Genomic DNA, 15,260 nt, shown 5'->3' on the forward strand with positions numbered 1-15,260 from the left:
TCAGTTTTTGTTTTCATGCGATTTTGACTTAAATAGCAACGCTCGTCTTGCCGAATAAGACAAGCGAAAATTTGTGTATGCAGTAATTTTGCAAACATCATTCTGAACCTAACGAAGCTAAAATCGAAAGTTTTACCTATTCATCATAACATTATATATATATATATATATATATATATATATATATATATATATATATATATATATATATATATATTTAAACAACTGCGAACTTTTAACAAACATTATCTTTCAGTACACAGCAGGATTCGAACCTGCACACAGTACTTTCGCCACTGCTAGCGTTATTGGACTTGTTCCCTTCAAATGGGCAAAGCTGCTTTGATGTTAGTGAAAAACTTTTTATCAAAGGAATTGGAGCTTCCCTTCACTTAACAAACATAACTGTCTAAGATGCCGCAGGTTCTGTATAACCCATAAGGGTTTAACGCTTCCTTATGAATATGATAATATTATTATTATAATCAAAAGGAAGCGACTGCACTCATTTAACCTCAATAATCAAATAATTTCTTTACAAAGTATATATTAGGTAGATTGTAGCTGGGAACATTGACTTGCGTCAATTTCTCAACGTTGTATATAACGAAAAAAATAATTATTACTTTATTGTGTTAGTATATTTTAATTTAACTTAGATAATTAGATATTTACGTTTAAGTTAGTTGAAACTTAGCAAATTACATAAAAGGAAGTGTAACATTTGGCAACGAGAGCAACACCACCGTTACTTAATTTGTTAGTAAAAATATGTTCATTATGTAGGGTATGAGGAGAAGTTAATCTGACTGGCTACACAGTAGAAATGACTCACTTTACTGAGATATCCTAAATTAAATGTACATAATGTACTTTCTCATGTGTCCATGATATCGGCATGCCTGCAAGACCACGGAAAAAAAACTGGTATGTTTTGTACTCAAAGCCTAAATAAAAACTTACTTCCCACCAATCACCAAACCAAACCTGATCGTCTCTACAAGTTGTTCAAAATCCAGAAAGTCATCTTTAATACCAAGTGGTACCAGAGACTGACTACTTCTCTCCAACACTTCAAGGCTAAACTTAAGGGGCACCTGGCAGGTGAACCTGCACAGAAAAACAGGAGTGGCTTTTTCTGTTGCAAATACTACGCTACACCACACGTAGGCAATATGCAATTTTTCAGCTTGTCAAATGCTAATATTGCATCCCATATTTTACTTGAAATAACCCAGTTAATAATTTGCATCAGAGTATAACAGAGCAGCTAATGTGCAATGGTGAACTTTTTACTAGTGAATCATGTCCCTCTTTATTAGTAAATAAATTTATAATATAAAAGGTGTTTTAAATGTGATAAATTAACAGTAGATATACCTACATGTTCTTATTATTGACCGGACCTGTAATTGGCAAAAGGGAATCTTTGAATAATGAACAAAGATTGTTTTGGGACTGTATTCTTATAAGAATACTGTTAGATTGTACATTTCATAACTTATTGTAGGCGGACATATACATTATCAATTTTAATAAATTACAGGGTATCACAGGCTTAGTCGTTATAGTATTATTTCCGTATAACCATTTTCATTATATAGAATATAACTGGAGAGGGTTTCGGAGGGTCAACGCCCCTAAGGCCCGGTCTGTGATCAGGCCTCATTGAGGATCAGGGCCTGATCAACCAGGCTGTTACTGCTGGCCGCACGCAACCCGAAGTACAATCCACAGCCCGGCTGGTCAGGTACTGACTTTAGGTGCCTGTCCAGTGCCTTCATGAAGACACCCAGGGGTCTATTGGTAATCCCCCTTATGTATGCTGGGAGACAGTTGAACAGTCTTGGGGCCCCTGACACTTATTGTGTTGTCTCTTATCGTGCTAGTGGAACCCCGGTTTTTCACTGGAGGGATGCTGCATCGTCTGCCGAGTTTTTTGCTTTCATAGGGAGCGATTTTCGTGTGCAAGTTTGGTACTAATCCCTCTAGGACTTTACAAGTGTATATAATGTATTTCTCCCGCCTGCGTTCTAGGGAGCACAGGTGAAGAACTTCAAGCGTTTCCAGTAATTGAGTGTTTTATCGCAGTTATGTGCGCCGTGAAGGTTCTCTGTACATTTTCTAGGTCAGCAGTTTCACCTGCATTTAAAGGTGCTGTTAGTGTGCAGCAATATTCCAGCCTAGATAGAACAAGTGACCTGAAGAATGTAATCATGGGCTTAGTTTTGAAGGTTCTCATTATTCATCCTGTCATTTTTCTAGCAGATGCGATTGAAACAATGTTGTGGTCTTTGAAGGTGCGATCCACTGACATGATCACTCCCAGGTCTTTTGCGTTAGTTTTTCGCTCTATTCTTTGGTTGGAATTTGTTTTATACTCCACTGTAGTTTTTATTTCCTCACGTTTTCCATATCGGAGTAATTGAAATTTCTCACAACTGAACTTCATACTGTTTTTCTGCGGCCCACTTAAAGATTTGGTTGATGTCCGCCTGGAGTCTTGCTGTGTCTGTAGTGGAGGACACTCATGCAAAAACATATACAATGCTTAAATACAGGCTGCTATATGATATTAAGAATAAATAAGCTTTATTTAGGTATTTCATACATAGCATACAAAAAAAATTAAATGGTCTTGAAGGTACACATGTTACTGGTACATATATATAGTATAATACGTAATATAGATTTAACCCAGGATAATAGAAAGATGTCAACAGATACTTGCATTCAAACCTTACATTATTATTATTATTATTATAATCAAGGGGAAGCGCTAAACCCGTAGGATTATACAGCGCCTGTGGGGGGGATGTGGAAGGTATTCAGGCTTAATTCAGGAAACTGGAGCACAGATCCAATTCTCTGAATCAAGAGCCCCTCACCAGCGTCAAGGAGCCTTCCTTGAGGGGCCAAACCTTACAGGATATGGCAAAACACCTCATTGTTAATGATAAAATATATGAAATCTTGAGGTTGTATCCACAATTTGCATCGACTAGATGAATAAACTATTTTCATACTGTATTCCATACTTTATTGTGTACATTAACTATATGGGGTAATTGTAATATATGAACTAATGTTTATTTCCGGTGATGTAACAATGCTCAGCGGGGTTTGACAAAGATCGATTAAGTAAGTTTATTCAGGTATACACAAATACAGTTACATAGAATTATCATACATAGCAGCATATGTGTAGAGAACCTAGGATAACCCAAAAAAGTCAGACAGAGTGACTTATTTCCATTGGGGTCCTTCACTTATTTCCATTGGGGTCCTGTTATCCTGTTGCTGTTTTTTAGCGCTACTACTCACAGGATGGGCATGTAAATAAGAAAGTTCATTTAGGTACAGGTACACATAGCTAGTAACATATGTGTAAATTACCTAAGATAACTCAAAAAAGTTAGTGATTTACTTTTCCATGGAGTGTACAGTAAACTACCTGCTTAGGGGGCACAACGAAACAGTCAAACGATGTGCCATTTTTCACTGATATACACACACGTCTAAATGATACACAATATATGGACCTAAAGGAAAGAAATCATTATGAGGAACTGAAGGGATATCCTAGGATGTAATCATGAATATCACTATGTATATCAATTATTATAATACATCCTATGCAGTTAACATGATCTGGTGCTTTAGTAACGTATGAGTACAATGCGGATTTTATCTATTCTGTGGTCATATATAATTAAAAATAACATCCACCAGTTAATCTTGCAACACTGGAGGTGCCGGGGATCGAACCCGGGGCCTTTCACATGCAAAGCGAACGCTCTACCACTGAGCTACACCCCCTTATACGGGTTTTTTTCCAGTGCATTTCTTATATAAATTTCCATTGAAACAAATTACATTACAATAATTGAGTAAAAGTTCAACTTTTATTTACAAGAATCACATGATTGTTATTTACCTTTGGGATTACAACATTTTATACATTCTAAAGAAAGACCTTTATTATATCAAGAGCTGCGAGCAGACTAAGACTAGCAATTTCACATACATACGTACTTACAATCCCCAGTACTTACACACTACTAATAATAGTACAGCTATTTGCATAATAATAATAATAATAACATGTAATGCAAGTTTTATGGAACAATTTAGCATAAACAAATACTGTATCTAATAATGATGCAAATTAAAATGTAAATTTTATTTAGGCTTTGGATTCATATAATTTTTTATAACGTTCTTGACAGCACATGTTTTGGGCACATAAACAAACATTATTTCTTTCTTCAGTATACAAAATGTAGGTTACATGTAATAAAACATTGTTAAGGACGAAACAAAGCCACTAGCCTGTGGTGCATTTCGGGCAGAGTACATTATGTGGACTTAACCTAGGGTAACCTAATAAGTTGAGCACTCGGATTTATTTCCACTGGGGGGGGGGGTAGCAACTGAATGAGTTAACAATGTAAAATATACATAACAAAAAATATTATCATTATATATATTAAATATAACATCAAGTTCATGAGATGAATTTTGACAATGATCTTAAGATAATGCTCTCAGCTCATTAAGTATAAATTGTGGCACGCTTGTGTCAGAAGCCAGATACAGGTATGGTAAGATTGTGGACAGTGGAGTCAGTGTGCACATGCTGTGGATTCCATCTTACATTGGTCTTCAGATGCATGATAGAACTGATGAATTTGCTAAGTTATACTCTCTCAAAGAGGGAGTAGATTACAATCTTGGCTTGTCAGTTAGCAGTCTGAGAACAAGAAGACTGACACCAGTCAGTCCATCCATCATCATTCTATCATGCAGGAGGAGCCACATGTCTATGGTGCATTCAACAAAATAAGGAGACTCTTGGATGTCACTACCGCCCGGCTCCGGCTGGGTTAGTAAGTTTATTCAGGTATACACAAATACGGTTACATAGATTATCATACATAGCAGCATATGTGTAGAGACCCTAGGATAACCCAAAAAAGTCAGAGTGAGTTATTTCCATTGGGGTCCTTTTACAAGTATCTTTGGCAGGTTAAATTACCACCACCAGATGTAGACCAAACGAAACGTAAACTTTGCCAGATGGACTATTGTCACACCCAGCGTCATTATGTACTGGAGTGAAATAAAATTAATGAATTTAGAGACAACTCACACAGAAATGTTCAAGAAATGGCAAAGTATATTACAAACCATTCTGGAAAAGTACCCTCACTTTGCTCACTGTAAATAAAGCATCACCACGTGTGTGTGTGTGTGTGTGTGTGTAATTTGACCATGATTGTAATCATGTATAGAAGTGTAGATGATTCATTACCTTTGTAACTTATCATGATTGTGACCAGATCTACCTGGAGTTCATTACCTTTGTAACTTGTTCAGCTCTCAAAACTTTGGGGTCCAGTTCCTGGATCCATTAGGATGGGTATGGGGTGCACAATAAAGATATTAACCTATTAACTCTTAAGATACTGGGAAAAAGTTTTATTTAGCCTTGAGTTGTGTGCATTGAATATTAAAGAGGCAATTATTTCTAGTGTTATGTTTATGTGATCTCTTGTAGCTCTCCAGGAATTGTTTTAGCTCAAGGTTAAGTACTGGTATTGAGTGTTCTAGAAATCGTTTGAATATCCCATCCTCGTCTCTCTCTCTCTCTCTCTCTCTCTCTCTCTCTCTCTCTCTGTATTTCTCTATCTGTCACTACTATCTCTTACATAAGGGCTTTTACAGGGTTAGGTTATGAGTTCCTACCTTTAATTACAAGCTAAGAGCTGTTACTTATCTTAGCTCATTTGAAAGCTTTTTCATTATGAGACAGATAGGCAATAGGATGTAGTTGGAGCTATCTGTGGGCCAGTGATTTCATTTGGTTAACTGATTTTATTTCATCGATGTTATTATGTTGTGCGAACAACATAATAACATCGATGAAATAACATGAATGAATGATCTTAGATGAAGTGATGTTTTTAATAAGGGTACAACCAGAGTGTAGTTGCTGTTCGTTGTCCGTCTTGTTGTGTAAAAGCTCTCTTCTCGCTGACCACGAAGTGGAGCCAAGTGTTATATAAACCTTAACATCATTGGCCTTGTACATAACGGTAAGGCCACCCACATCCTTCCGGTGTTTGCAGCCGTGTTATTACGATTTCAAGAGTCGTACTCTGCTGAAATGACAAATTTGTCCAGGTTGGGTCCAGACGAGAGATGAGTCGTCTTGCTCTTTTCTCTATTCTGTCAAGAAGTCGCAAGTGAGATGGGGGCAGGCAATCCAAGAAAATGGAACACACTCAAGGTATCAGCGCACTGGTGCCTTATACAGAATTTTGCAGCCTCTACTGTCGATGCGATGTACGTCAAAGCTTTTTGATCGCCTTGTTTGCGAGATTTACCACGTGGTTCTTAACAGTCAGTATGGAATCAAATTTCACTACAAGAATATCATCCTCATCCCCGGATTCTGACACTCTCCCATTCATTCTTACCACTGCTCTAGCATTAACATCATGGTACCTGGAGACCAACATCATTTGTTTTCTCAGAGGCAAATGTAACCTGCCACCGTTTTTCCCAGGCTGATATAGCTGTAAACTGGTGATTGATGTAATTGAGAGCAGCTGGCATTTCCTCCCTTGTATAAGTAAATGTCAGAGTACAGCCGTCAGCATATGCATGTGATTCTGGGATGAGTTGAAGAAGGTCATTGAAGTAGGCATTCATAACAATGGCTCAAGTACACTTCCCTGTGGAGCACTGGCAATAATAGTGTCTTGCTGACTGTTCCATTGAGAACTGCTCTTAGAGATCTACCTTGAAGGTAATCACTATGGAAGCATGGCGCAGAGCCAGCGACTCCTGGTGTTTGCAGTTTTGCCAAGAGTCCCTGGTGCCATACTCTGTCGAAAGCCCCAACTATGTCCAGTACTAATATACAGCTGTTCTTGGATTCATTCAGTGACTAATGTCATATAGTGGAGAGACTTAACAGCTGAGTGGCTTTTCTGAAGCCATATTGACAGTTACAAAAAATCAAGTGGTAGTCGAGTTTGCCTTAAGAATCTTGCCAGTGATTAACAGGAGTGATACTGGTCTAGCTGCTGATTTTTGTGAAGAACAGAACCGAATTCTCTCTCTCTCTCTCTCTCTCTCTCTCTCTCTCTCTCTCTCTCTCTCTCTCTCTCTCTCTCTCTCTCTCTCTCTCTCTCTCTCTCTCTCTCTCTCTCTCTCTATCCTAAAAACTTAATTTTTTCTTTATTTTTTTAGTTTTACATAAAACATAACTTAGAAACCTCACCTAACCTGTTATAATGAATGTAACTTAACCCTAACTACTAAACATATAAATCAGTTGAAATGTATTAAAGAACATTCAATGTGCTCTACTTAAAAGCACAGTTTGACCATACAAATCAAATCAAATCAAATCAAGTTTACTCTCTATAAGGGTTACAATGTGGGGTTTACAGGATTTGGATATTGTGTGGTTTACATGTTATAAAATACTAATTACAGAGATTACACATGCATGAAAATATTAAGTCATACATAGTTCCATAGTGGCTATGTTCCTAAAGCAGAACACAGTATACAGAAACTACATTGAACAAAGTTCAGTGTCAACCCTTCTTCTGAGAAGCTAAGTTTAACAATGTAGTAAAAATGACAGAATCACACAGTGGATATATGCTGCGGACACATGCGAATGTTCAGAAATTTAAAGGCCGAAAATGACATTATAAGGTGATCGCATGTTAATGGACACAGTGCAGCCACTTATATCCTTCTTCAGTGACGGCAAAATCACCAACGGAAATCTTTGAACGAGTTTGGGGGGACTGAAGGCTACACCAACAGTTTTCCAAACCATAGCTATACCCTCCGTTTATTATGCAAATAGCGAAAGGTGGCCTCAAGCATCCTCCACAGCTTATGGAGTGTCAGACCTATCACACAATATTATAAAAATGATAGAGAAAATTATGAGTTATTACATCAAAGGACGTGGACATTACCTAAGTCATAGACAATGATTGATATAGTCTGTTACGAAAAAATACCAGTGAAAAATGAAATAAAACCTGAGAGCTTTCATGTGCTTACTCACATATCTTCCTATTCCTCTGAAGATATGTGTTTAAGCTCATGAAAGCGCTCAGGTTTTATTTCCTGTTTTTTTTTTTCATATTTGCAATTTCATGTTTATTGTGATATCTTTCGTAGTCTGGTATATATCAGTCATAATAGTAAATATAAATAATTGAACATTAAACACACAAACGTCAAATAAAGTGTGGATGTGCATTATATATTTCATATAAAACTTGAAAGGATTGATGGTAATGTGAAATACTAATTTTTAAGGCTACTTACGCCAAGAGATGTGTTTCTCAGAGTATATACACACAGTTACTATAATCCCTATATTAGTGATAAAGTATTCTTGACTTGCGAACGGAGGTTACACTCAGCTTTAATGATCCATGTATAGTCGATGGGCTCTACCAATCAAACAAGTGTTCCCATAGGGTTTCCTTGATGCTAGTGAAGGGCTTTTGATCCATGGGATTATAGCTGTTCTCCCATTACTCGGATAAAACCTATTAACCTCCACCCCTACCATTCCCCAGGTGCTGTATGACCCTTATGGGTTTAGCACTTTTCCATGATAATAATAAATAAATAAAGATCACTGATTGGCTTTAGGTTGCTATAACCCAAATTTTGAAATTATTTTCAAAATTCAAATGAAAAATATCTTAAAGTTTTTACTCCTCATCAAGAAAGGTTGCACAATATCTAGAGAGAGGTATGCAAGTATATCTCTAAGTGGTATTTTATTTTTATCCTAATTGAGGGATCAAAATAGTATTGGTTGTTGGTGAACAAGTTACAGGAAGCCTTATTAATCCTTATGTGCAGTGGACAGGCTTTGAGGCCAATAAACTACCGAGTCATCGAGGAATTTACTGTATAAAACAGACTGGAGATGCGGGGTATCGATCCCCGTACCTCTCACATGCTAAGCGAGCGCTCTACCATTTGAGCTACACCCCCGTGCGTAAGTGCTATCTAGTTATTATATTTAAAAGACTTTTGATGTTTATCTGGAGAGGGTTTCGGGGGTCAACGTCCCCCGCGGCTCGGTCTGAGACCAGGCCCAATGGTGGACCAGGGTCTGATCAACCAGGCTGTTACTGCTGGCCACACGCAACCTGACGTACAAACCACAACCCGGTTGGTCAGGTACTAACTTTAGGTGCCTGTCCAGTGCCTTCTTAAAGACAGCCAGGGGTCTATTGGTAATCCCATTTATGTATGCTGGGAGGCGGTTGAACAATCTTGGGCCCTTGACACTTTCTGTGTTGTCTCTCAATGTAATCATGGCGCCCCTGGTTTTCATCGGGGGAAAGTTGCATCTCCTGCATTTCCTGTAGGAAATAAAATGTTAGTATTTTTTTTTATTTTCTCAAGATACGGATGGACATAGGGTGCACAATAAACTAGCCACTTCGGTGGCAAAAATCTAAAAAAAAATGTAAAAAATCACAAGATACAGTACACATTGTTTACATGATTGGACGGCACTAGACCACACACGGAAAGCCCAAGGTTATGTACACATTTCAGGCAAGCAAAAACTAAGACTAATTGACTATGTACTTGCAGAAACAAAAAGATTAAACTCTATGTATATACGCATATAAACATATTTAACAGAAACATGGGATAAAAAATTAATTCTAATGAGTATAACGGACACACAGACATGACAATAAGAATGAGCTGGAGTTATATTCCAGCCATTTTTAAATGCGTTCTCAGATACACTTTTTATACTAGATAACATTTATTACAATAATTTAAGCACTGCATAATGGTTATTTTAAATAACAAAGCTTAGTAAAGTATAGTGAACCAGTAGTGCTAATAATGGAAAGCCAATACAAAATAGTAAAGGGTATTCACAGAAAGAGATAGGGTAAATTATTTGGTTACATTACGTGCGTATTGAGTAATAATGCTGCAACTTCCACCATACAAACTGACCTGTTTGCCATACTTGTTGCTTTCAAGTTTGTAGAAACTACGGCCCCACACGATGCAATTCTAACTGACCATTTACTTGCTTTAATAGCCTGAGACCTTCTGTAGCATGCTTGTATATGAAGCTAGGTACTAGGAAAAGTTGGAGAGAGGGGGTAAAGGAGGTTTTATGTGCGAGGGGCTTGGATTTCTAGCAAGCATGCGTGAGCGTGTTAGGAGGGAATGGAGATAGATGGTTTTTAGGACTTGACGTGCTGTTGGAGTGTGAGCAAGGTAACATTTATAAGGGATTCAGGGAAACCGGCAGACCGGAGTTGAGTCCTGGAGATGGGAAGTACAGTGTCTGCACTCTGAAGTCAGGGTGTTAATGTTGCAGTTTTGTAACTGTAGTGTAAGCGCGCCTCTGGCAAGACAGTGATGGAGTGAGTGACGATGAAAGTTTTTCATTTTCGGCCCACCCTGCCTTGGTGGGAGACGGCTGATGTGTTAATAAAAAAAATAATAATAAATTAAGAAAGGGATAAAAATTAAACTTTTGTGAATTCCCTTTCACATAAGCCTCAAGGAGCATGAGAAAGTTAATGAATTAGCTAAACAAGCATTAAATAAATAGAATGTTGAGTATAACTTGGGGTTTTCAAACAGATATTTACGAAACATTGTCAGAAAAGAACTACCAAACAAGCTTGAAGAAAGCAGGACTGTACATACAGGAACTAGCAGAACCATTATCCTTCATAATGAAATACCTGGAGTATACCTGGAGAGAGTTCCGGGGGTCAACGCCCCCGCGGCCCGGTCTGTGACCAGGCCTCATGGTGGATCAGGTCCTGATCAACCAAGTTGTTACTGCTGGCCACACGTAATCCAACATACGAACCACAGCCCGGCTGGTCAGGTACTGACTTAAGGTGCCTGTTCATTGCCTGCTTGAAGACAGCCAGGGGTCTATTGGTAATCCCCCTGATGTATGCTGTGAGGCAGTTGAACAGTCTTGGGCCCCTGACACTTATTGTGTTGTCTCTTATCGTGCTAGTGGCGCCCCTGTTTTTCAATGGGGAGATGTTGCACTGTCTGCCGAGTCTTTTGCTTTCTTAAGGAGTGATTTCCGTGTGCAAGTTTGGTACTAGTCCTTCTAGGATTTTCCAGGTGTATATAACCATGTATCGCTCCCTCCTGCGTTCTAGGGAGTACAGGTTTAGGAACTTCAAGCGTTCCCAGTAATTGAGGTGGTTTATCGCAGTTATGCGTGCCGTGAAGGTTCCCTGTACATTTTCTAGGTCAGCAATTTCACCTGCCTTGAAATATGTCAAGTCAGACATATCTATGGAGAAAATATCTCTGGCAGTGCGGTTTGTATGGAGATATCAGTGACAGAATGTAAAGTGTGTGGATAAAGACAGAGCCATACACTGGAACACTACATCTAACGTATCAGAGACACCTCCATGCAAACTTTACAGGATATGGCAAAACACCTGTTTGTTAATGATAAGATATCTGAAATTTTGAAGCTGTATCCACGTTTTACATCGAATAGATGACCAAACTGTTTTTATAGAGATAACATCCCAGGTATGACCATTTTTTTATTTATTTTTAGTGGTAATAAGAAACAGATTTTTTTGAGACTGCATTCCTTACTGTATTATGTACGTACAACCTTTATATGAAGTAGCTGTAAAATACAAATCAACTAATATTCCTTCCTAATAACGTAACAATACTCAGTGGTCTGACAAAGACCCGTGGCTATATCGGTAGCACACTGAGGTCCGGAGATCGAATCTCCGGTGCGGCTAGAAAGCATTAGGGACGTGTTTCCATAAGATATCTGCTGTCCCTGTTCACCCATCAGTATAAACTGAGTACCTAGGGTGTTAGTCGACTGGTGTGGGTCGCATCCTGGGACAAAACGAACCTAATGCCTGAAATGCTCAGCATAACAAGCGGCTTTTTATATACTAGTATGTCACTGATGTCTGCTAGGCCTGTATACATTGTACATGTACTTGTAGAAATAAAGACATCATTATTATTATATTATATTATTATGACTTATCCTGAATTTTGGACTACCCCTTACAGGATGAACATAAACAAGCCGCTCAGGCGGCACAACTAAACTTAAGTTAGTCTATTAAATTATTCCACATCTTCGGTCCTTTTATTTGCATAGAATATTTGTAGATGTTCAATCGAACACGAGGGATAGCAACGGGTATTTGTTTTTAGTGCGATGACTATGTGTTATGCTACAATTTTTAGGAACTGCCTGACCTCAGCGTCAGCGTTGTAGTATAAAATTATGAACAGTAAGTAGGTACAGTCAGAATGAAGATACTGTAAGTAGGTACTGCGAGTATGAAGATACTGTAAGTAGGTACTTTAAGTATGTATGAATTTTATTCATATTTAGTAGGTTTGGGGATTTGAATAATGACATAGTATGTTGACCTTCGGTAGAATTTGTGATTGTTCTGAGTGCAGCCTTTTGTTGTTACAGTTGGTGCAAGTTGAGTTACCGATATCGATCCCTAGTCACACATCCCATATGTTATGTATGGGTGGATAAGGGGGTTGTGGAACATATTATAACAGTGAATTTCGGAGAGTATCCTTACCGCCTACAGAGACTTTTATTGATATATGTTGAATATGGGTATTAAATTTCAGTTAAATGTCTCCTACTAGATCTAGGATTTTTCTCTTCTCTCTGTGTTGAGTATCATTGATTCTAAAATCTAACTCTGGATAGTGTTTATTCCCAAAAGATATAAATAATGCTTTTCTTTCCTTGTTTTTTCAAGGTTGAGTCTGTTGGTAATCATCCATGTGTGGATCTATTTAAGTTTATTATCTGCTGGTGTGTTTGAGAGAATCTGGTATTGATCTGGTTGTATCTTGATATAGATGAGAAAAATAGACGAGAGCCCAGGATGCCACGTCGGTGGACATAGTTAAGGACGGGAAATATATGTAATTGTCCTGGGGTCCATAGTGATTAAGTTTGAGTAGGAGTATGAATATGAACATCATTATTTTTTAGAAACATAAATAAAAGTTACAGTGGATGGGATTGAATGGCAGAATATGATATAATGTATGACTGAGTGGCAGAATGTGATATAACGTATGATTGACAGAATAAGTGATATAATGTATGATTAAGTGGTAGAACAAGTGATATAATGTATGAGTGGTAGAATAAGTGATATAATGCATGATTATGTGGCAGAATAAGTGATATAATACCTGAGAATTTACAATCAGTTACGTCTCTTGATATAAATTTTTAAGTAAAATTTAATAGGCGTTTTTAACATTGTTATTAAAACAGTTGAAATGATAGGGAACTTTCGGCAGTTTCAGGGAGAATGCCAAATTATGGGGCCTTTTATTTGCATGAAATTGCTAAACAGGATAAGCCGTACAGGTGGTGTATCAAATAAGCATTTTTTCCTTGTATTGCATCTGTGTATTCTGTTGTTGCTTCCATGAACAGCTTAAGCTCTGGGTTAATATGTCATGCATACATAGCGTGCACAGTAGTTTGACTATTTTCTGTGCTAAATAAATAATTTTTTAATAGCGTGGAGTGTGCTGCAGGGAACCTGAATGAGTGATTATTCTACGAGCAGATCTTTGCTGAGTAACAACGGGTTCTTTGCTGTTGTTTGATTCCCATAAACACATACTGTAAGTGAGAGACAGATTAGGGTAACAGAGTGAGCATGGACGTTTGAAGTACATAATAGCGTATTTTTGGAAAGAATGTTCACTGTTTTGGAAATTTTCTCAGATATGTTATGGAAGTGAGTGTTGAATTTTAGTATGATCTCAAAGTGTATACTCAAGAATTTTCCCTCATTCTGTCCTTCGTCTGGTGTAGTATATATCTTTATGTTCAAATAAATATGTTTATCATTGTTCCCGAGCATTATGCAGGTGTTATGAATATTGAATAGGAGTTTGTTAGCTGTGATGTAAGTAGATATCTTTGCAGGTCTGACATTAATTGTGTTGTGAGTGTAGATGGATCTGCATTTGAGATGGCAAAAGTTCTGTCAACTGCAAACAGAAAAGATATATGTTCCTGTGAAGCATTAAGAAGGGTCACTGATGTAGATGAGAAGTAGTAGAGCCCTCGAACACTTTCCTTGGGCATCCCTACGTTGAGCGGGTTGCAAAAGTAGTCATTAATGGTCACATGTTGCTAAGGTAAGATTTCGCGTATAAGAGAGAATGCCCTCTGAGTCCATAATGTCGCAGAGCTTTTGTAGAACGACAAAGAGGCCAATTCGCCTCGGCTCAAGATTCAGCTCAAGACTGAGCCGAGCATCGTTAGGGCTTCATCCCAGCCTGAAGCCAAACTGACAAGGTTCAGGATATTGTGTTTGGCTGTGAATTCATATATCTGTTTATGCATTATTTTTCATTTGTTTATTAACTGTTAGTTACAAATTGGCCTGTAATTATTGACTTTGTTGGGTCCCCACTTTTATAGTTAGGTGTAACTCTATCTAGTTTGAATATATTAGGGGAAACTTTTGGTTTCTGTTGATCTGTTGAACAATACCGCAATAGTTTGGTATAGAACATGAACAGTTTTGTTGTATATTGGTGGTGTTATATGTGTTTTGTATCCTGCTTTATTTTTTTCATCGACATAACTATTGTAGTTACCTCCACTGAATCAAACTGGGATAAGTACAGCGAGCCTGGATGATTATCAGCGAAGTTACCTCTAACTTGCCCACTCCACAAAGGGGGCAGTAAAGCAATAACAGAGAACTACAGACCGACAGCACTAGCGTCCCATATCATAAAAAATCTTTGAAAGGGTTCTAAGAAGCAAGATCGCCACTCATCTAGATACCCATCAGTTACACAACCCAGGGCAACATGGGTTTAGAGCAGGTCGCTCCTGTCTGTCCCAACTACTGGACCACTATGACAAGTTCCTGGATGCTCTAGAAGACAAACAGAATGCAGATTTAATATACACAGACTTTTCAAAAGCCTTTGATAAGTGTAACCTTGGTGTACTAGCGCACAAAATGCGTGATAAAGAAATAATAGGAAAAGTTGGCAGATGGATCTATAATTTCCTAACAAATAGAATACAAATAGTAGTAGTCAACAGAGTAAAATCTGAGGCGGCTACGGTGAAAAGCTGTTCCACAAGGTACAGTACTCACTCCTATCTTGTTCCTCAT

The 15,260-nt window shown here is 37.9% G+C and overlaps 2 non-coding genes across 2 annotated transcripts; both read right to left on the minus strand.

The window, feature by feature from the left end:
* Positions 1–3,747: 3,747 nt before the first annotated feature.
* Positions 3,748–3,819, minus strand: TRNAA-UGC (transfer RNA alanine (anticodon UGC)). Its single transcript has one exon. It is a non-coding gene; the product is annotated as a tRNA-Ala (tRNA).
* Positions 3,820–8,978: 5,159 nt separating this feature from the next.
* TRNAA-AGC (transfer RNA alanine (anticodon AGC)) lies at positions 8,979–9,051 on the minus strand. The gene has a single exon. It is a non-coding gene; the product is annotated as a tRNA-Ala (tRNA).
* Positions 9,052–15,260: the final 6,209 nt, after the last annotated feature.

This window comes from Cherax quadricarinatus, chromosome 19 (genome assembly GCF_038502225.1).
Source record: "Cherax quadricarinatus isolate ZL_2023a chromosome 19, ASM3850222v1, whole genome shotgun sequence".
NCBI lineage: Eukaryota > Metazoa > Arthropoda > Malacostraca > Decapoda > Parastacidae > Cherax > Cherax quadricarinatus.